Genomic DNA, 21,834 nt, shown 5'->3' on the forward strand with positions numbered 1-21,834 from the left:
TTAAAAATATTGATATTGTTTTAATATATATTGAGACCATATAACATATGATCTATTCTAGAGAATGTTTCACGTGCACTTAAAAGGAATGCATATTCTTCTCTTGTTGGGTAAAATGTTCTATAGACATTTGTTAGTCCAAATTAGTTTATGATGTTGTTGAAGTCCTATGTTTCTTACTGATTATCTGTGTGGTTGTTCTATCTATTATTGAAAATGGAGTATTGAAATCTTCATCTATGTCTCTCTTCAGTTCTATCATGTTTTGCTACATGTATTTTGGAACTGTGTTGTTAATCCCAAATGGCAATTAAGTCCCATACATACTTATACTTGTTCTAGATTCTTGATGGAATGACTCTTTTATCATTGTAATATATCCTTCCTCATCACTAGTAACATCTTTTTCCTTATAGTCTATTTTGTTTTATATTACTGTAGACATTTCAACTCTGTTTTTGCTACTGTTTGCATGGTATACCCTTTTCCATCCTTTAATTTCAATATGTTTGTGCTTTTGAAATTAAGGTGTATCTCCTGTAGACAGCATATAATGGTATCATGTCATTCTTTTATCTTTTATTCTAATATCTCCCTTGTTATTGAAGTATTCAATTCATTTATATTTAAAGTAAATATTGATAAGTACAATTTACATCTGCCATTTTGCTATTTGTTTTCCACATTCTTTATACTTACATTGGTTCTCAGTCTCTCTGTTATTGCCATCTATTTTGCCAATAAGTATTTTTTAGTGTATAATTTTGATTTTCTAGGGTTTTCTACTACATTTTTGAAATATATTTTTAATAGTCACACTGTGGTTTCCAATGATCAACTTATACAAATTTAGTGTTAGATGTTATCAATTTAATTCCAATATTATTCAGGTTTTGTTCCTATATGGGTAGCTCTTTTGTTTCTCATTTTCTTTATGCTATTACCATACTAACTAAATCTTTGTATATGCCCATTGACACAGATTTATTACTATTTTTCTTTATGTAGTTGTCTTTTAAATCAAAGAGGACCAAAATATTGACAAATAAAAAACAGATGTATTCTCTCCTTTACATTTACCAATGCAGTTACCTTTATGAATCCTCTTAATTCTTCATGTGTGTTTGAGTTTTTCTCCAGTATTTTCTCATTTCAGCCTCAAATTCTCTCTTTAAGATTTCTTGTAGGATGGGCATCCCATTGAAGAATACTTCAGTTTTTGTTTATGCAAGACTCTCTTAATGTCTCCATCATTTTTAAAGAGTATGTTTCTGGATGTAGAGTTCTTGATTAAGAGCTGACTTATTTCAGCACTGTGAATTTGCCTTGCTGTTTCCTGCTGATCTTCGTGGTTTCTAATGAAAAATCAGCTGTAAATCATTATGAAGTTACCTGTACATGATGTGTCACTTCTCTTTTGCTGCTCAAGATTCTTTATTTGTCTTTTTCTTTTGACAGTTCAAATGATGTGTCCAGGGGTGAATGTCTTTGAATTTATCCTACTTGAAATTTGTTGGATTTCTTAGATATGAATATTTGTGTCTTACAAGAAATTTGAGAAATTTTTGGATATTATTTCTTCAAACACATTTCTGCCCCCTTTCTCTCTCCCCTCTTATTGGGACTCCCATTTTGTGTATGTTGATATCCTTAGTGATATCTCACAGGTCCCTGAGGCTCTGTTCATTTTCCTTCTTTCCTTTTCAATTGGTTCTTCAAACTGGATAATTTCAGTTGACTTGTTTTTGTGTATGCTCATTTTTTTCTTCTGTCTGCTTAAATTTGCTATTGAGCTCATCTAGTAAAGTTTTCATTTTAGTTATTATTCTTTTAACTCCAGAATTTCTATTTTGTTCTATTTTTGTAATTTCTCCTTATTTAATAATATTCTTTTTGGTGAGAAATTATTTTAATACTCTCTTTAGCTCATAAAATGGTCTTATTTAATTCTTTTAACATATTTAAAGTTAAATTAAAAATTAAATTAAATTAAATTAGCATATTTAAATTAAAAAGCTGAATTAAAGTATTTGCCTAGTAAGTCTAATGTTTATTCTTCCTCAGGGACAGTTTCTATTGATTAATTTTTTCTTTCTCTGTATAAGCCATACTTTCTTACTTTCTTCATTTTGTGTCTCTCTTAATTTTGTCAAAAATTGCTCATTCTAATTAATATAATTCTATTAATAGATTAATATTAACATAAGTTAATATAAGTCTGAAAGTAAAATTTTTTCCTCCATCTCTAGAATTCATTGCTACTGTTTATTTTTGTTTCTGCTGCTTTGTTCTTTAGTAACTTTCCTAAACTAATTCTGTTAAGTCTGTATCGTTAGTCATGCCAAAATGTATAGACCATAGATGCTAGGAAGAAACTGTATCAACTAATGAGCAAAATAACCAGCTAACATCATAATGACAGGATCAAGTTCACACTTAACAATATTAACCTTAAATACAAATGGGCTAAACGCTCAAATTAAAAGACACAGACTGGCAAATTGGATAAAGAGTCAAGACCCATCAGATTGCTGTGTTCAGGAGACCCATCTCACATGCAGAGACACACATAGGTTCAAAATAAGGGGATAGAGGAAGATCTACCAAGCAAATGGAAAACTAAAAAAAGGCAGGGGTTGCAATCTTAGTCTCTGATAAAACAGACTTTAGACCCACAAAGATCAAAAGAGACAAAAAGGACATTACATAATGGTAAAGGGATCAATTCAACAAGAAGAGCTAACTAACCTCAATATATATGCACCCAATACAGGAGCACCCAGATTCATAAAGCAAGTCCTTAGAGACTTACAAAGAGACTTAGACTCCCATACAATAATAATGGGAGACTTCAACACTCCACTGTCAACATTAGACAGATCAACGAGACAGAAAGTTAACAAGGATATCCAGGAATTGAACTCATCTCTGCACCAAGCGGACCTAATAGACATCTATAGAACTCTCCACCCCAAGTCAACAGAATATACATTCTTCTCAGCACCACATCACACTTATTCCAAAATTAACCACATAATTGGAAGTAAAGCACTCTTCAGTAAATGTAAAAGAACAGAAATTATAACAAACAGTCTCTCAGACCACAGTGCAATCAAACTAGAACTCAGGACTAAGAAACTCAATCAAAACTGCTCAACTACATGGAAACTGAACAACCTGCTCCTGAATGACTACTGGGTACATAACGAAATGAAAGCAGAAATAAAGATGTTCTTTGAAACCAATGAGAACAAAGATACAACATACCAGAATCTCTGGGACACATTTAAAGCAGTGTGTAGAGGGAAATTTATAGCACTAAATGCCCACAAGAGAAAGCAGGAAAGATCTAAAATTGACACCCTAACATCACAATTAAAAGAACTAGAGAAGCAAGAGCAAACACATTCAAAAGCTAGCGGAAGGCAAGAAATAACTAAGATCAGAGCAGAACTGAAGGAGATAGAGACCCCAAAACCCTTCAAAAAATCAATGAATCCAGGAGCTGGTTTTTTGAAAAGATCAACAAAATTGATAGACCACTAGCAAGACTAATAAAGAAGAAAAGAGAGAAGAATCAAACAGATGCAATAAAAAATGATAAAGGGGATATCACCACCGATCCCACAGACATACAAACTACCATCAGAGAATACTATAAACACCTCTAGGAAAATAAGCTAGAAAACCTAGAAGAAATGGATAAATTCCTGGACACATACACTCTCCCAAGACTAAACCAGGTAGAAGTTGAATCCCTGAGGAGACCAATAACAGGCTCTGAAATTGAGGCAATAATTAATAGCCTCCCAACCAAAAAAAGTCCAGGACCAGATGAATTTACAGCGGAATTCTACCACAGGTACAAGGAGGAGTTGGTACGATTCCTTCTGAAACTATTCCAATCAATAGAAAAAGAGGGAATCCTCCCTAACTCATTTTATGAGGCCAACATCATCCTGATACCAAAGCCTGACACAGACACAACAAAAAAAGAGAATTTTAGACCAATATCCCTGATGAACATCGATGCAGAAATCCTCAATAAAATACTGGCAAACCGAGTCCAGCAGCACATCAAAAAGTTTGTCCACCATGATCAAGTGGGCTTCATTCCTGGCATGCAAGGCTGGTTCAATATACACAAATTAATAAATGTAATCCAGCATATAAACAGAACCAAAGACAAAAACCACATGATTATCTCAATAGATGCAGAAAAGGCCTTTGACAAAATTCAACAGCCCTTCATGTTAAAAACTCTCAATAAATTCGGTATTGATGGAATGTATCTCAAAATAATAAGAGCTATTTATGACAAACCTACAGCCAATATCATACTGATTGGGGAAAACCTGGAAGCATTCCCTTTGAAAACTGGCACAAGACAGGGATGCCCTCTCTCACCACTCCTATTCAACATAGTGTTGGGAGTTCTGACCAGCACAATCAGGCAGGAGAAAGAAATAAAGGGTATCCAATTAGGAAAAGATGAAGTCAAATTGTCCCTGTTTGCAGATGACATGATTGTATATTTAGAGCACCCCACCTTCTCAGCCCCAAATCTCCTTAAGCTGATAAGCAACTTCAGCAAAGTCTCAGGGTACAAAATCAATGTGTAAAATCACAGGCATTCTTATATATCAATAACAGACAAACAGAGAGCCAAATCATGAGTGAACTCCCATTCACAATTGCTTCAAACAGAATAAAATACCTAGGAATCCAACTTGCAAGGGATGTGAAGGACCTCTTCAAGGAGAACTACAAACCACTGCTCAATGAAATAAAAGAGGACACAAACAGATGGAAGAACATTCCATGCTCATGGACAGGAAGAATCAATATCGTGAAAATGGCCATACTGCCCAAGGTAATTTATAGATTCAATGCTATCCCCATTAAGCTATCAATGATTTTCTTCACAGAATTGGAAAAAATACTTTAAATTTCATATGGAACCGAAAAAGAGCCCACATTGCCAAGACAATCCCAAGCCAAAAGAAAAAAGCTCGAGGCATCACATAACCTGACTTCAAACTATACTACAAGGCCACAGTGGCCAAAACAGAGATATAGACCAATGGAACAGAACAGAGCCCTTAGAAATAATACCACAAATCTACAACCATCTGATCTTTGACAAATTGGACCAAAAAAAAGCAACGGGGAAAGGATTCCCTGTTTAATAAATGGTGCTGGGAATACTGGCTAGCCGTAAGTAGAAAGTTGAAACTGGATCCCTTCCTTACGCCTTATACAAAAATTAATTCAAGATGGATTAAAGACTTAAATGTTAGACCTAAAATCATAAAAACCCTAGAAGAAAACCTAGGCAATACCATTCAGAACATAGGCATGGGCAAGGACTTCATGTCTAAAACACCAAAAGCAATGGCAGCAAAGCCAAAATTGAAAAATGGGACCTAATTCAACTGAAGAGCTACTGCACAGCAAAAGAAACTACCATCAGAGTGAACAGACAACCTACAGAACGGGGTAAAATTTTTGCAATCTATTTATCTGACAAATGGCTAATATCCAGAACATACAAAGAACTCAAACAAATTTGCAAGATAAAAACAAACAACCCCATCAAAAAGTGGGCAAAGGATACGAACACACACTTCTCAAAAGAAGACATTCATACAGCCAACAGACACATGAAAAAATGCTCATCATCACTCGCCATCAGAGAAATGCAAATCAAAACCACAATGAGATACCATCTCACACCAGTTAGAATGGCAATCATTAAAAAGTCAGGAAACAACAGGTGCTGGAGAGGATGTGGAGAAATAAGAACACTTTTACACTGTTGGTGGGACTGTAAACTAGTTCAACCACTGTGGAAGACAGTGTGACGATTCCTCAGGGATCTAGAACAAGAAATAACATTTGACCCAGCCATCACATTACTGGGTATATACCCAGAGGATTATAAATCATGCTGCTATAAAGACACATGCACACGTATGTTTATTGTGGCACTATTCACAATAGCAAAGACTTGGAACTAACCCAAATGTCCATCAATGACAGATTGGATTCAGAAAATGTGGCGTATATACACCATGGAATACTATGCAGCCATAAAAAAGGATGAGTTCATGTCTTTTGTAGGGACATGGATGCAGCTGGAAACCATCATTCTCAGCAAACTATCGCAAGAACAGCAAACCAAACACTGCACGTTCTCACTCATAGGTGGGAACTGAACAACGAGAATACTTGGACACAGGAAGGGGAACATCACACACCAGGGCCTGTTGTGGGGTGGGGGTAGCAGGGAGGGATAGCATTAGGTGATATACCTAATATAAATGATGAGTTAATGGGTGCAGCACACCAACATGGCACATGTATACATATGTAAGAAACCTGCTCGTTGTGCACATGTACCCTAGAACATAAAGTATAATAAAAAAAGAAAAAGAAAAAGAAAAAAAATCTGGGATTTGATGTTTTCTACCTGTTTGGAAATTTTCAGCCACCACACTTGAGCTCCTGTTTCTAACTTGTTGTCTTTCTCTTTCCCTTCTGTGTCTCCAAGTTCCTTCATATTCACCCTTTGCATAAGGTTCTCTACATCTCTAATGCTATTTTCTGTATTTTCCATATATTTTGTTTGCATACTTCAGTCTAGATATTTTCTACTGACTTTCTTCAGCTCACTAAATCTCTCTTTAACTCTGATCAATTTCCTTTTATAACCATGTACAGTCATCCCTAAGTATCCACCGGAAATTGCTTACAGGACCTCCTGTGGATACCAAAATCCACAGATGTTTAAGTTCCTTATATAAAATGGCACAGTATTTGCATACAGACTATGCACATCCTCTTGCATACTTTAAATTATCTCTTGATTACTTATAATACCTAATAAAATGTAAATGCCACGTAGTCGATATGCTGCATATTTTATTTGGATTATGTTTGTTGTTGTATTGTTATTTTTTATTTTATTTTTTCAAGTATTTTTGATCTATGGTTGGTTGAATTCATGATGCAGAATTCATGGATATGGTGGGCCAACTGTATTGAGTTCCTATTGCTGTTACCATATCTTTCATTTCTTTAACATCCATTAAATTCTTTTTCTTATATTAAAGTTCTTTCCTGAGGTATGTCACATTATTCTCTATTTTCTGAAATGTATAACTTATTTAAAAATACATTCTGATTATATCAATATCTAAGTCTCCTTTGGATTTGTTTGTGTTGTTTCTATTTTCTCTTCATCTTATTTCTCGGTATGCTGGTAATTCTCATTAAATATTGAATATTATGATGAAAAATTGTAGAGGCTTTGAATAATGTCATCTTCCTCCAGAGTGGATTCATTCTTTCTTCTGGCAGACAGCAGAAAGTTAGATCAGCTCAATCTAAGTTTCAGACTGTCCTGACTCAAAGCTGGTTTGCAGTCTTTGTAAGGATCATTCTACTTCTGGTTTTCTTCCACTCATCCACCTTCAGTGGATTCAACTCACAGCCTGGAACTTCCTAAGCCCTTTCCAACTTTGCATGTCATAAACTCTAATTTTTGCTCCCTAGCAAAAAGGGATAATGTTTTCTTATGCCTTTCAGCCATCTTAATCTTGACATTTTAGCCTGTTGTCTTTCTTAGATTAAGCAAGTGACTCAAGAAGAAAATGAGTTCCAAATATTAGTGTATTTGTCTTAGTTCTCTATACCTCAATACTATCCTCTTTTTTTTTTTTTTTTTTTTTTTTGAGATAGAGTCTTGCTCTGTTACCCAGGCTGGAGTGGTGCAGTGGTGCTATCTTGGCTCACTGCAACCTGTGTGTCACAAGTTCAAGCAATTTTTGTGCAATTTTTGTGCCTCAGCCTCCCATGCAGCTGGGATTATAGCCTTGTACCACCACACCTGGCTAAGTTTTGTATTTTTAGCAGAGACGGGGTTTCACCATGTTGCCCAGGCTGGGCTCAAACTTCTGGTCTTGAGTGATCTGTCCAGCTTGGACGCCCAAAATGCTGGAATTACAGCCGTGAGCCACCATGCTCAGCCTGTCTGTCCTACATTTTGGATCCTTAATATCTGGCTGCTTTGGCAGCTTTAAACTTCAAGTTTTGTCTTCCCATGCTCATGAGACTGCCTAAAGCACTCCCATGTCTTAGCAACCAAACTTTGCCTTCCTTTCTAGGCCATCATCTCATGCCAGGGCTCAAAAGTGCTGTAGGATATATCAACAGGCAGAATTTGAGCTCACTTCAATGAGCTTTCCTTTGGTGTATACTCTGGGTCCTTCAGTCCTTTTTTGTTACAGTAGCATGCTGATGTCTACAAACAGATGTTTTGTATTTTGAGGGCTTTAAAAGTTTTTCTCAGCGGCATCACTCGTATGCTATAAGCTACAGCATCAAGAAACAGCAGAATTCTCCTGGTCAACCTTTTAACATATAATTCTTATCAAAGGTTGCTTTCTTTCTACTATGATTATGACTAAAGTGTACCCATTTAAGTTGTTTCAAAAAGGAAAACTTGTACTTTCAAACATGTCATAACTTCATAATTTTAGAATTTGTTTTTCTTGGATGAAATTCTCCATTTTTAATTTTGGGCCAAGGGAGATATTTTAGAACACAAAATTTATGTCAATTTGGCCTGCTGTTTTCTATATCTTCCATGGTTTGTAAATATGATGAATGTGTATGCATGCATACATATATAGAGAAAGCTGAGATATCAATACAGAATAAAACTTTTCAAATAAAAATAATGCAGAAGCAGCTGCTGTTCTCTAAATAAAAGAAACAATAAGCTTGATTTTAATTTTTAATTTATTTTCATGTAATTTTATGCCTTTCAACACTTATTCTGTCATTAAATTCTCAGTTTTTATGGTTTAATGGTATATTATCTGTAGTGCAGACATTATATAGCTCGTTTTCTGTAGCTATTCATCTATATTCATAATACTTATAATTAGGAAATTGTTAGAAGACATTTTCAATAGGAAGGGAATCAAGTTGAAAATTATGTGGGAATAAGAAGGGAGAGACCAAAAATTGGATGAAATGAGTCACTTATCAAAAAGAGTAAAACAGTGTTTCCAAACTATAATGTGATCAGAAAGAACCATAATCTTTGGAAACTATGAAATTGATATTGTTAAATAAACTTTTGATCCTCCAAATTATAAAATGTCTAGGAAAACAGATACTGTGATGAGAAACAGCATAAGGTCATTAAGTTTGGGTTAATTGGTGTCTTAGCTACTGATATGATTAATTCAAAGGTTCTGAAAGTCATACAAAATTACGTAATATAGAAGAAAGCAATTTATTTTACAGGGAATCTTTTTATTCAATAGTTTTTAATTCTCCACTGAAATTCTAACTCTTTACTATTCTTGAACATATTAAGCACAGCTATTTTAAAGTTTGTGTCTGTTATCTCTATTTATTAGAATCCTTGTAGGTTTGTTCCTATAGGGTCTTTTTCTCTGGATTTTCAATCGCACTGTCCTATCTTCTCATATACTGAGTAGTTTTGGTGGAATGCTGGACATTGTATATGAAAAATTGAAAAGATAAATTGACTCTTGTTAATGGTATCTTCCTTCTGAAAAGAATTACATTTGCATCTGGAAATAAAAAAAATATATATTTTTTTGACAGAGGAACTAGCCATCCCAGGTCACATTAGTCCAATCAAAAATTGAGATGATGCCAAGATAAGTTTCAGACTTTGCTAGGATTATTTCTGACTTACCTTGCTTCTAGGGGTATGTGGCCCTTCAGAATCCTAATTGAAAACTTGGAGAGTTTTCCAGGGACCCATTACCTACATTGCCAAGACCCAAATTCTAATTTTTATCTCTCTAGATCTGTGAGGGTTTGGTTACGCAGATCAACAAGTTGGCTTCTTAACTATCTTATTAGAAACTGGAAGAAACCCAGAAGAAAAGCAACCTGAAATGCTGGGTTCAACTTTCTAGATTTTCTTCTTTTCTTGGGTCTTGGCAATGTAATTCTTCATGGAAAGGTTACTTCCCCATTGCCTTCAAAGAGATTTTTAATCTTGTTCATATTTTCAATGGGAGATTTGGTATAAAATGCCTAGGGTATCATTACTGCAATAGAACACCCTAGAATTATTTAAGTAGGAATATCAGTTATTTTTTTCTGTCACCTGAGAATGTGAAATTAGTTTACGCGTGTCAATCATTGTAGAGAACAACCTGGATTCTATTCTACTCATTTTATTACATTGGATTTTTAAAATTAGATAAGAAAAATATGTATCTACTCTACTATACTAAGTAATATAAAATATATTAATAAAAGCAATAATTTCTCGCCTCATTTTCTGACATCCTTGACTAACCTCTGCTCCTTAAAATGCCGAATCTCCAGTATGTATAACTCTATATTTACCTTTATATATACATACACAAACTTATATACATATATGTACTTTTCATAAAAGGATTATAGCATAACCATTGTGCTAATTTATTTTAATAACTTTCTATATAAATTATTCAATCTGCATATAAAAATTGGATACAGAGTTTCATCAATTTTTGGAAGACACAGTAATTCCATAAAATAAGAACAAAATTAGATTTGTTTTCATCTTAGGGGAAAAATGCATTTTGTGTTCCTTCATCTTTCATTGTTTTCTTTTATTGGTTCTAAGGGGATAAAGTTTTTATAAGACCCTGATTTGAGTGGCTTCTAGGCTCTCTGTACATCCCATTTCAGAGACAGATGCATCTGTGAATGAGTAGCTATGCAGTATTCTTTAAAGACTGCATCATCTTAGGCAAAATACGTTTAGTGGTTTAAGGCCAGCAGAAAAAACTACACATACAAACACTCACTATATATATGTATATGTATTATGTATACACACATATATGTATATACATTTAAATCTAATATAAAATATGTGTTACGTAAGGAATCATATGATATACATTTATAATCAATTTTAATTCTACTTTATCCTTAAATATACACATAGATACACATAAACATGCACTGTATGAAGACATGTTATTTTTATGCATAAAATAAGTACATTGTATTGTGTGAGTCTGGTATATTTTTAGAACAGTGAAATAACTCTTTATCTACTTGGGAAAAGTTTTCATAACTGAAAAGAGGATTTTAACAGCACAACATATAAGTAGCTACTAGTACTATGTTAACAAATGTTTTTTTAAACTGCTAATTATAGCATTTATTCAATACCATATATGTGTTATGTATTTTGTTATGCACCTTGAGCATAGTATTTTATTTAATACTTAAAGTATCTTTATAGATTAGGTATTTTTTTCATTTACTATTTAACAGAAGAGGAAAGTAAGACAGAGAAGGTCATTTATTTGTTCAAAATCACAGCCAGGATATTTGATACCCAAACTGTCTTTTGATTCTGAGCTCACTCCTGTCTACTCAATTATACTGTACTTCAGTTTGTTCAGTTGCATTGTGTTCACATTTTCTTTTTGATCTTGCAATTTCTTGGAATTTTTTACTTGTTTCATTTTGTACTTTTGTACAAAGTTCCACTCTATGTTGGAAAAAGGCAGGGTGAAGCAACTTCTAGTTTTTCCTTTAAGTGGAAAAAATTCACTTGAATGATATAAATGGTCTTATATATCAAGGGTTTCTTGAATTTCTATCATTTTAGGCTGATAGTTTAAAAGGGTACATGATTATTCTGTAGAAGTCCTCTTATTGAAAATGACCTCCCTAAGTATTTGGCCAGTTAAGCAGAAATTTCAATTAAAGCAGGGAATCATACAATATGATTCATACAGTAATACATACACATATATACACAATATCATGCAATGTATTCCTATATCTTACACATTTTATTTTCATGTGAACTATATACTTGTAGAATTTCTGCCAATCAGTCAATACAGTTTGAGTTCTTATGTGGCATCAATCAAAGCTCTTTTATTGCACTTATTGGAATTTGGCATCATCAGTTAGAATATTATATTTATTGTGTAGATCAAGCCCATAAGTCATTACATACCTTTTCCAGATTTGGCTTATTTAAAGATGAATGACAATTTAAACACACTTGCAAGACAATTTAAAACAGGACACCTTACAATTTTCTTCCTCAAACTTAATGTTACAGCATTTTTAGTACTCATTTTTCCTGAGATTTTACTAAGCATTCAACTTAGTTTTCAGAGAAATGACAATTTTTCTGAAATATTTTTATTTTCCTCATATTTCATCCCCTTAAAAGTAGCTGTAATAGTTTTAGGAACAAACACTACCCGTCTTGTTAAGCATGTAGCCGCATAGGTGGTAGGAGACATGAGGAGTAGATGTGTCAGAGCCAGCCTCTGATCTCTAGCATCCAGCATACCCAACACTGCATGTTACTCAAGGAGTAGAGTTTCCTTGTAAATGAATGGAGAGTCAATTAAATGGAGTTTCCTTTTACTGCAGTGCCTACCTTCTTTCCATCCATTACATTTCCAAAAGTAGGACTGGGAGAGATATCCAGGGTTATAAAAATGCATTCTCTTGTTGGCCCTATGTGATAGAATGCTATTTTAATTGAGGAGTGCTACAAAATATTTTCTGGATCTTACCTAAATAATTTTTGTAAATATTTTCATTTAGTTTACTTCTCTAGCAATTGCTGAAATTGTTGATGCTGTTCCTGGAGATTGCTATCTATTTTACATTTTCTGTTTCAAAACTGTGTCTGCATTGTACGCGGTTCTCTGGCTACCCAAGAAATTTAATATTTTATTATATCACAATTTTTCTTATTAGATATTTCATAATTCAAAGGTCAGGTCTAACAAAATGATCTTCTGACCAAACTGGCTAGCTAAATTTAGCAACGAATTGATGGCTTTTCTATTTTACAATGTATTTTCTGATCATTGAAATTTCCGAGTCAACCAGTTATTTTACCCTCACCTAGACATTGCCTAAGCAGGTTTATTTCACAGTCTGGTTACCAGGGTGCCTGGCTCACATAAACACATCTGGAGTTCACTTCAGATTCTTAAACTAAATACTAAAGTATGCGTTTGATCAGTGAAGTCTTATCAACCCGTTAATCTCCCCCTTTACTATAATCAGAGCTAGAGTTCTTTACAACCATTGTCATACAAGCGTGAACCTGAATCCTTTCTCCCGGCGCATTTTGTATCCATAGGAAAAAATATAAATACATTAAAACAAATTTCCCCAAACTTTCCTTGCTTCTTTAGGTTCCAGAAGTATCAAAAGACTGGAGTGTAATTGAAATGAGCCCTGAGTGATTTGTTGCTCATGTCTTTTTAAGAAACCCATGGAAATCACAGTGACTTAAAATGAAACTCATGAATCTATTTTAAAGTTCACATAAATCTGATATTTGAAGTTAAACCTGAAGGTCACAGAAAACATAAGAACTGGAAACCCTGGGGTTTCTTAGTGTGTTAGCTATTCTGATTCTGTTGTTTCTGTGATCAGGCTGACTTCTTTTGGAGCACTGCATTATGAAAGGACACCTAGTCTGTCAGTCAACTTCTGCGTACATTGGTAACATCTTAAAAATTCTTTAAGAAATGATGGGCGAACATTTTGTGGCTTTTCATCCCTGATAGATACCTTTTTCTTTTTTGGTTTCTAATTACTGACTATTATGCTTTCAGGGTTTGAAAGAATATTTTCATTAAGCAGAGACTTCTTCACTCTGGTACAGGATATTGCCTTGTTCTACCATGAACATTGCCCTTCCTAGCACTCCAGTCCTCTACCAGGTCCTTCTGCTGGGCGCCCTCTTGGTATCATGCTCTCTTGTGGAGCATCCTGGCTCCTGGGAACCTGCCAGGGAACCTCCAGGATGCACTGAATGTGCTCACCCATACTCTTCAACTAGGAGCTTCCAAACTGATTCCTTGGAGTCCTGGTGATGATAAACCTACATGGCCACCCATGGCAAAGTGAAATAAAACATTTCTCCCCTGTTGGTTAGAGTGTTTGGAAAATATCACATAGCACGGCTGCAGCCAGATCTATGCTAGGGTTTTAAAAGAAATTATTATTTCAGTTTCATCCCTCTCACCACTCCTTTTGTCGAGTCAGGAGACACTGTGAATGGCAGACATCATTCAGAAGTCTGAGTGTTGTGAATGGACCAACTCATAACCCTTTGTTCTGTTACTGCTTATGGTCACGTTCCCCCTAGGAGCCTCTTATTAATAATTGCTACTACAAATAGATTTTTGTGGCTCATATCTCATTCATCTATTCCACAAATGGAGGTTTTGTTCTATTGTATTTCTATTATATTTATTTATTTTTGTTGTTCTTGTTGTACTGTTTTCATAGGTTCCAATTTCACTTAACATGAGTCTTTTATTCCCAATAAACAATCTTGGTTTTTTTTTTTTTGAAATGTTCTCACTCTGTTGCCTAGGCTGCAGTGCAGTGGCATGATCACTGCAGCCTCAACCTCCCCGGTTCAAGCAATCCTCCCACCTCAGCCTCCTGAGTAGCACACCACCATGCCCAGCTAATTTTTTGTTGTGTGTGTATTTTTTCGTAAAGACAGAGTTTTGCCCTGTTGCCCAGGCTGGTCTGAAACTTCTGGGCTCCAGTGATCTGCTTGCCTCAGCCTCCCAAAGTGCTGAGATTACAGGTGTACGTCACTGTGCCCAGCTTATTCTTTGCTTTGATTGCACAAAACTCGACAGCTTACAAGACATGTCCATGTATATCAGTTCAGTGGTGAACTGAGCTTGGATTCCCTCATGGACAGCTCCTCAGCCTCTACTTCAAGGTGTTTATGGAAGGCTGGGCCAACTATCTGCTAGACATTATGAGTTATATAGCCCACTAAGACTCAAATCTGGACACTTCCCCACTTTGCCACATTAATACTAGGTATAAAGGTTATGAATTATTACCTGATTTTTACAGTTGAGTACACTTGGCCTTAAAGAGTTTACAGAAGTTGCTCAGGGCCTCACATCCAGTGAGAGGGAGTACAGATTCCAAAGCCAGACGATATCTACTGCACCTTGTTTTTCCATTAAATCTGTGATATGGCATAAAAATGTAGCATTTCCTGGAGAAAACTCTTGTAGAAAGTGGTAGGAGAAATGATCTCTATCCTCTTTGTTTACTCTCTCATTCATCAGGAAGTGATTATGTGATATTTTATAGATTTTTATTCATGGTTACTGGCTTGTAACTCCCACAGCCCTGGTTATAATGTTGTGGTCCTTTAGCCTTCAGAAGATGGTCTCAGGAAACAGCATGTCTTTCTCTGACCTTCTTTTGCCCTCCCTTCACCTGCCCAAGGCAGGACTCTATCTGACTGTCATCATTACATCTGAGTCTATCATTCCAAAGAGAATCCTGGCCCATACCCCAGAGAAAGGCATGCTGCACAGAGGGACCAAGAAGAATCTGAACACACAGGCTTCACTGGGTTTAGATCATACCCTTTTTGTCCAATCACATTTCTACATAGTTGTCAATTATGGACAACAAATAAAATCTTTGTAAAAGGCCTAAAGGACAGGGTTCAGAGAGCTTCTGGAGAGCTGAGTTCATGGAGGTTCCTAGACGGTGGCACACCCAGTGATATGGTTTGGCTGTGTCCCTGCCCAAATCTCATCTTGAACTGTAGCTCCCATAATCCCCACATGTCATGGGAGGGACTGCTGGAAGGTAACTGAGTCATGGGGGCGGGTTTTTCCCATGTTGTTCTCATGATAGTGAGTAAGTCTCATGAGATCTGATGGCTTTATAAAGGGCAGTTCCCCCCCACACACTCTCTTGCCTGCCACCATGTGAGACATGACTTTGCTCCTCCTTTGCCTTTCATTATGATTGTGAGGCCTCTCCAGCCACATGAAACTGTGAGTCCTTTAAAACTCTTTCTTTACACAAATTACCCAGTCTCAGGTAGGTATGTCTTTATTAGCAGTGTGAGAACAGACCCAGGAAGGACATAAAAGCTCTGTACCCCTTCCCCCATACCTTACCTTATGCATTTCTTCATCTGTATCCTTTGTGATATCCTTTATAATAAAGCAATAAACATAAAACAAGTGTTACCTTGAGTTTTGTGAGTTGCTCTAGCAAGTTAGTTGAACCCAAAGAGGGGTCACAGGAACCCCAACTTGTAGCCAGTCAGAGGTTCTGGAGGCCCAAACTTGTGACTGAAGTGTCTGAAGGCAGGAGGCAGATTTGGGGACTGAGCCCTCAACCTGTGGGATCTGACAGTATCTCTAAGTAGGTAGGGTCAGAACTGCAGTGGAAGACACCCAGCTGGTATCTACTGCAGAAATGATTGCTTTCTTGCTGGTGGGGAGAAATCACCACATATTTTGTGGTCACAGATGTCTTCTGTGTTGATGGTTGTTGTTCTTTTGGTAAGAAAGCAGAGGAAAAATGGTTTGAGAGTTTTTTCCAACAGAGTCACATTCAAATTCTCCAGATTGAAGAATCACTGGGAAACTAGACTTCTTTGCTTTTCTTCCAGCTTCTCACAGAGAAGTTTGTTTCTCTGTTTTGCTGTTAAGAAAATAGTTGTGTTCACATTACTTTTTAGTTTGTTTGAAACCTGTTGGCACTGCATTTGAAAGTGCCATCTAAAATTGTTCAGTCATAATGAGAGAGAAACTTTTCTTAGACTTATAGAATGTGGGATCTAAGAAACACATACTCCACTTCCCCATGTCATGCTTTAATCTCACCAACCACTAGACTGGCATGCTTTCCTAGAGACACAACAGACCACTCTCCATAGCCTAAAACAAGCTACTGTATCTTCACAGCATTTCCCATTGTACCAAACTTGTTCCCTTGTTGAGCACAAAGCTTCTGAACCTCCCCGAGCCTTCCAAGAGGATATGAAACTGTCTCCCATTTCTTCCACACAGAGCATCCGGAAACCCTCATGACCCTTCCAATAAAATAAAAATAACCCTATTTCTTCCTTATTTTTAATTTTATGGACCACTTAAAAATCGTGTTTGAAATGCCCTCTGAGGTAAGGGAAATTAATTGTTTACAGGCAAGGAAAATGAGGTTCAGCTAAAATAAAGGAAAAACCAAGATTCTTCTGGCTCATTTGTTGGGACTCTTTTCTCCAAACCTCTCTCCATTTCTAGGTGAATTGTTCCCATTTTTTGTCACTTGTTCCTCCTATAAGCCTGTGTCAATGTCCACTCAGCATCTCAGGTCCTGTCCCAGCTTATGATAATGTTCACAGTGCTCAGGGCTGAAATTAGGGACCACAGCTATTTTTGATCAGTACAGATGGATTATGCTCTCCAAGAAAGACTGTGCTGATAAACTTACAATTGCTCAAGTAAGATCAGTGCAGAAACCATGTAAGGTAAAAAAAAAAAAAAAAAACCTCAGCAGAACACTGTAGGGGGCTACGTGATAGGAATTTTCTACGGATGAAATTGTTACATAGTAAAAAATATTATTTCAACCACTTTCTTTTGCATGCATTATTTTCCATCTTACCTTACAAAGGTATTCATGCCCATTATATTTCCATTTACCAAAGTTCCCAAACCATTCAGAAGATAGAATTGTAGGAGTCTCTCATGTGCATCCCTGTTTCCATTGCCATCACCCTAGTTGGGTCCTTGATGCTTATCCTCGCTGTTTGAAATATCCTCCTGAGTATTCATAATCACTCTCGTTACTCCCTCTTGCAGATTCATAATCCACATTGCTTCCAGGGTTATCCTTTTTAAACCTAAAGGGACTATGTTAGTCAGGGTTCTCTAGAGGGACAGAATGAATAGGATAGATGTATTTATATATAAAGGGGAGTTTATTCAGGAGTTTTAACTCCCATACTCACGAGGTCCCACAATAGGCCATCTGCAAGCTGAGGAGCAAGGAAGCCAGTCAGAGTCCAAAGCTGAAAACTTGGAATCCAATGTTTGAGGGTAGGAAGCATCCATCATGTGAGAAAGATGTAGGCTGGGAGGCTAAGTCAGTCTGGTTATTTCACAGCCTTCAGCCTGCTTTATTCTGGCCACACTGGCAGCTGATTAGCTTGTGCCCACCCAGGTTGAAGGTGCGTCTGCCTTTTCCAGTCCAGTGACTTAAATGTTAATCTCCTTTGGCAACTCCTTCACAGACACACCCAGGAACAATACTTTGCATCATTCAATCCAATCAAGTTGACACTCAGTATTAACCATCACAGGAACTAAGTTTATTTCCTACCCAAAACTTTCCAATAGTGTCCCATTATGTGAAAAATAACATACAGCTTCTCAGGCTTCCAACTCAACTTTTACAATTTTCCCCAAACTCCCAAAAGACCTTCACCAATACATTCTTAATTCTATGCGACTAGAAATGGTATTTGCCGTTCTCCAATGACAGCTTGTATATTTCCTGCTTCTGTGTCCTAAAGCACACTGGTCTTCCCTTCTTTCTGGGATTCTAATTGCTTCTTCGCTACCTTCCAGAATCTTCCCGTTTTTCAAAGGCTTGTTAAAATCTAACCTCCTCTGAAAAGCCTTTCTGTGGTCTTCATTTTTCTTAACTTCTTTTCAACTCTATTATACATTTATCAGAGTCCACTACTATTAATTATTTATGTATTTGGCTTGCCTGATACACTGCAATTCCTGGAGAAGAACATTCACTGCACATCATAGGCACTTGAAAGGTTTTATGGATTGAATTGAATTCCAACTGATGTTAGCATATTCACATATTTATTTATTCATCATGCATGTCCTCAGCATATGTTTATTGAATGACTACTACATGCCAGCTGAGAGAATTCCAAGCCTAGTAGGCAAGATCGGCACAGACACTTCTAAGTAGAATTCAATGTAGAAGAATGACACAATCGAGATACAGCAAATCGCTGGTGATCTGCCATACCTCAGCTTTATGTTGTGCTTCCTTGGTGCCCTTTTTATTCTTTCTGCTTCTGTTTCTTTTGATGGTGAGGTTTTGGTCTCTTGTAGGCTCTATCTGAACTGTTATTGGAAAGTCATATAAAACATGATGTCATCCAGTACTGTTTCGTTCTTGTCATAGTATTTTAGTCCTAGTTTTCTTTTCCTTTTTGTCTATAATAATAATTATGAATTCCTTTAGCATTTTCTGCCTTTTTTGCTTGCTTCAGAGTTAAAGAAAGTCTGGTAGTTTTTTTCCTCCTAAAGATCAACAAACAAGACATTAGAATTTTAAGTTTCTTTTCTGTTATTAATAATAAGTGAGGTCAGAGAGAAAAAGTGTTAATACAAGAAGAAAATGCAAAGATCCAGTGACTCTTACAAAGGTCATTAAATCTTAGCCTTTGATTCATAGTTCGTGGACTTCTGCTGGGAGAATATTTAATTGCATAATTATGCTTTTGCTCTAATGGATATTTATTTTTATTATGGTAAAATACACATAACTTTTCAGTGAATGGTTTTGTGGCATTAAGTACATTTACATTGTTGTGAACCCTCACCACCATCCCTTTCTAGAACTTTTTCTTTCCCAAGTGAAGATCTATACCCACTAAAAACTAACTCCACATTCCTCCCTTCCTATCCCACACTTTCCAACACCTAGAAACCACCATTCTACTTTCTGTCTCTGAATTTGACTACTTTAGTTATTTTGTACAAGTAGAATCATGCAATATTTGTCTTTTTGTGTGACTGGCTTATTTCACGTAAAATAATGTCCTCAAGATTCACCCAGGTTGTAGTGTGTGTCAAGTTTTTTTTTCTTTTTCAGGCTGAATAATATTCCCTATATTTATACAGCACATTTTGCTTACCCATTCATCTATTAATGGATATTTAGCTTTCTTCTACTTTTTAGTTATTGTGAATTATGCTGCTGTAAACACGAGTTCATAATCTGAGTGTAAACACGAGTGCATAACCTTGCTTTCAGTTCTTTTGGGTATATATCCAGAAATAGAATTCCTGGATTATATGGTAATTATAGGTTTAATATTTTTAAGGAATCACCATCCCTTTTTTCAAGTGCATACATCATTTATATTTTCATCAGCAATGCACATGAATTCAAATTCCTCCACACCTTCGCCAACACTTATTGTTTTCTTTCTCTTTCTTTTTAAGATAACCATCCTAACAAGTGTAGAGTGTTCTCTCATTGTGTCACCATGGATATTTCTGATGGTGACACTCACCAAATCTTATTTCTTCTTCAGACTTTTACTTTTTTTTTATGGAAGAGCATGTTAACACTTTCCTCTATGAAGTCTTATTTTCCCAGAATGTTGTTGTAAAGGGTCGTGTAAGGAAAAATAGTAGATACTTTTTATGGAAAGAAATTTATTTAGATTTGTAAAAGCTCCATACTGATGATAACCATCACAGTGGGCCCCTTCCCCCTCAGCAGGTCTCCATAGGAAATTTCCTTATACCTCTATCATCACATTTGACATTGGCTCAGACATGGACCTACCCAGCAGCAATAATCCATCTATTTTCATCCAATCATTCATCAATTCATCCCTCCATGCATTCATTCAACAATTAATTATTGTACACCTATGTTCTGTTTAAACCTAGCAATTCTTTCTAGTCTTTTTATTATTTACGATAACTAAGGAAGTATATTAATGAAATACTTTGGCTATTTCCTTGTGATTGAGTATCCAGGCTAGTTCTCTGGACATCTTTTCTGGGCAAAATAAAGAGACAAAGCACAGTGCTTTTTAGAAATGAAATGTTCACCTCATCTATGGCTCACATAGGCATTTCAAAGTGGGACCTAATGCTTTTAGAAACTGTGTTTACACAGCATAAAGTAGGAACTTGTATTCCACTTAGAGTAAAAACTATTCATGCCTTTCTTATGTGGTAAATAACATATTGTGAGTTAAGGATTCCTAATAGACACTAAATAATGTAATACATGAGAAAGGAAACTATGATTGGCAGGTTCAATTACCTGGGTCTTGCAATATATTTTTTTAGTTGACCTTTATATCATTACAGTAATGATTTTTGTTTTTTTTCATTCTTTTCTTTTCTTCTTTTTGAATAAGAAGAAACAAGATTGACAATGAGAATTGTCACATGCAGCATTTTGTTGTTGTTGTTGTTAGATTTCAGAGTTATAACTAAATAAAAATTCAAGTAATTTCACATCAAATGTTTCCCAGATAAATCCAGGGATTTCCACCACACTTTGTTCTTAGGAAATCATCACCATATCTCATTGTAGAAGTATTTCCATGTGTAATTAATTTAAATATAACATAAAAGAAACAGAATCAAGATGAAACAGACAATAATCTTCCACTCAAACATATTCAACCACAAACCAAAGTCATATTTTGGATTGTGTCCTCATTTTGATGATCACAGGATTTATCTTATTTGTGGTTTACTTGGGCTATTTTCAATGCCTGGAGAGACACGATGTACATTGTAGAATAATGCAATAAAATAATTGAGCATATTTTCCTCATCTCTGGGTGTATTTATACTTGTACACACACAGTTACATTAAAAGGGCTAGAATGCAGCAAGCTCAGCTGTAAGTTATTACCATGATGGTGCTGGCGTGCTAGGGCTGCTGTCACACTGAGATGCAAACTGGGTGTTCCAGTGGGATGGATTATCCTAGAGTCCACTGAGAAGTCAATGCATCTCATGGAGAGAAAATCTGTTGAGCTTAAAAGAAAAATGCCTGTGGAACAACACAAACTAACATCTAATCCTTTGCCAGCAGAAGTTTTTAAGGGAAGTGAAAAATTAGTGACAGACAGAAATGTTCTTCTGAGTCTAGAATCAGAACAAATCCAGCTGTGGTCATTCTACTGGATCTCAGCAAAACAAACTTGGTTGC

The sequence above is a fragment of the Piliocolobus tephrosceles genome, chromosome 14 (assembly GCF_002776525.5).
Source record: "Piliocolobus tephrosceles isolate RC106 chromosome 14, ASM277652v3, whole genome shotgun sequence".
Lineage (NCBI taxonomy): Eukaryota > Metazoa > Chordata > Mammalia > Primates > Cercopithecidae > Piliocolobus > Piliocolobus tephrosceles.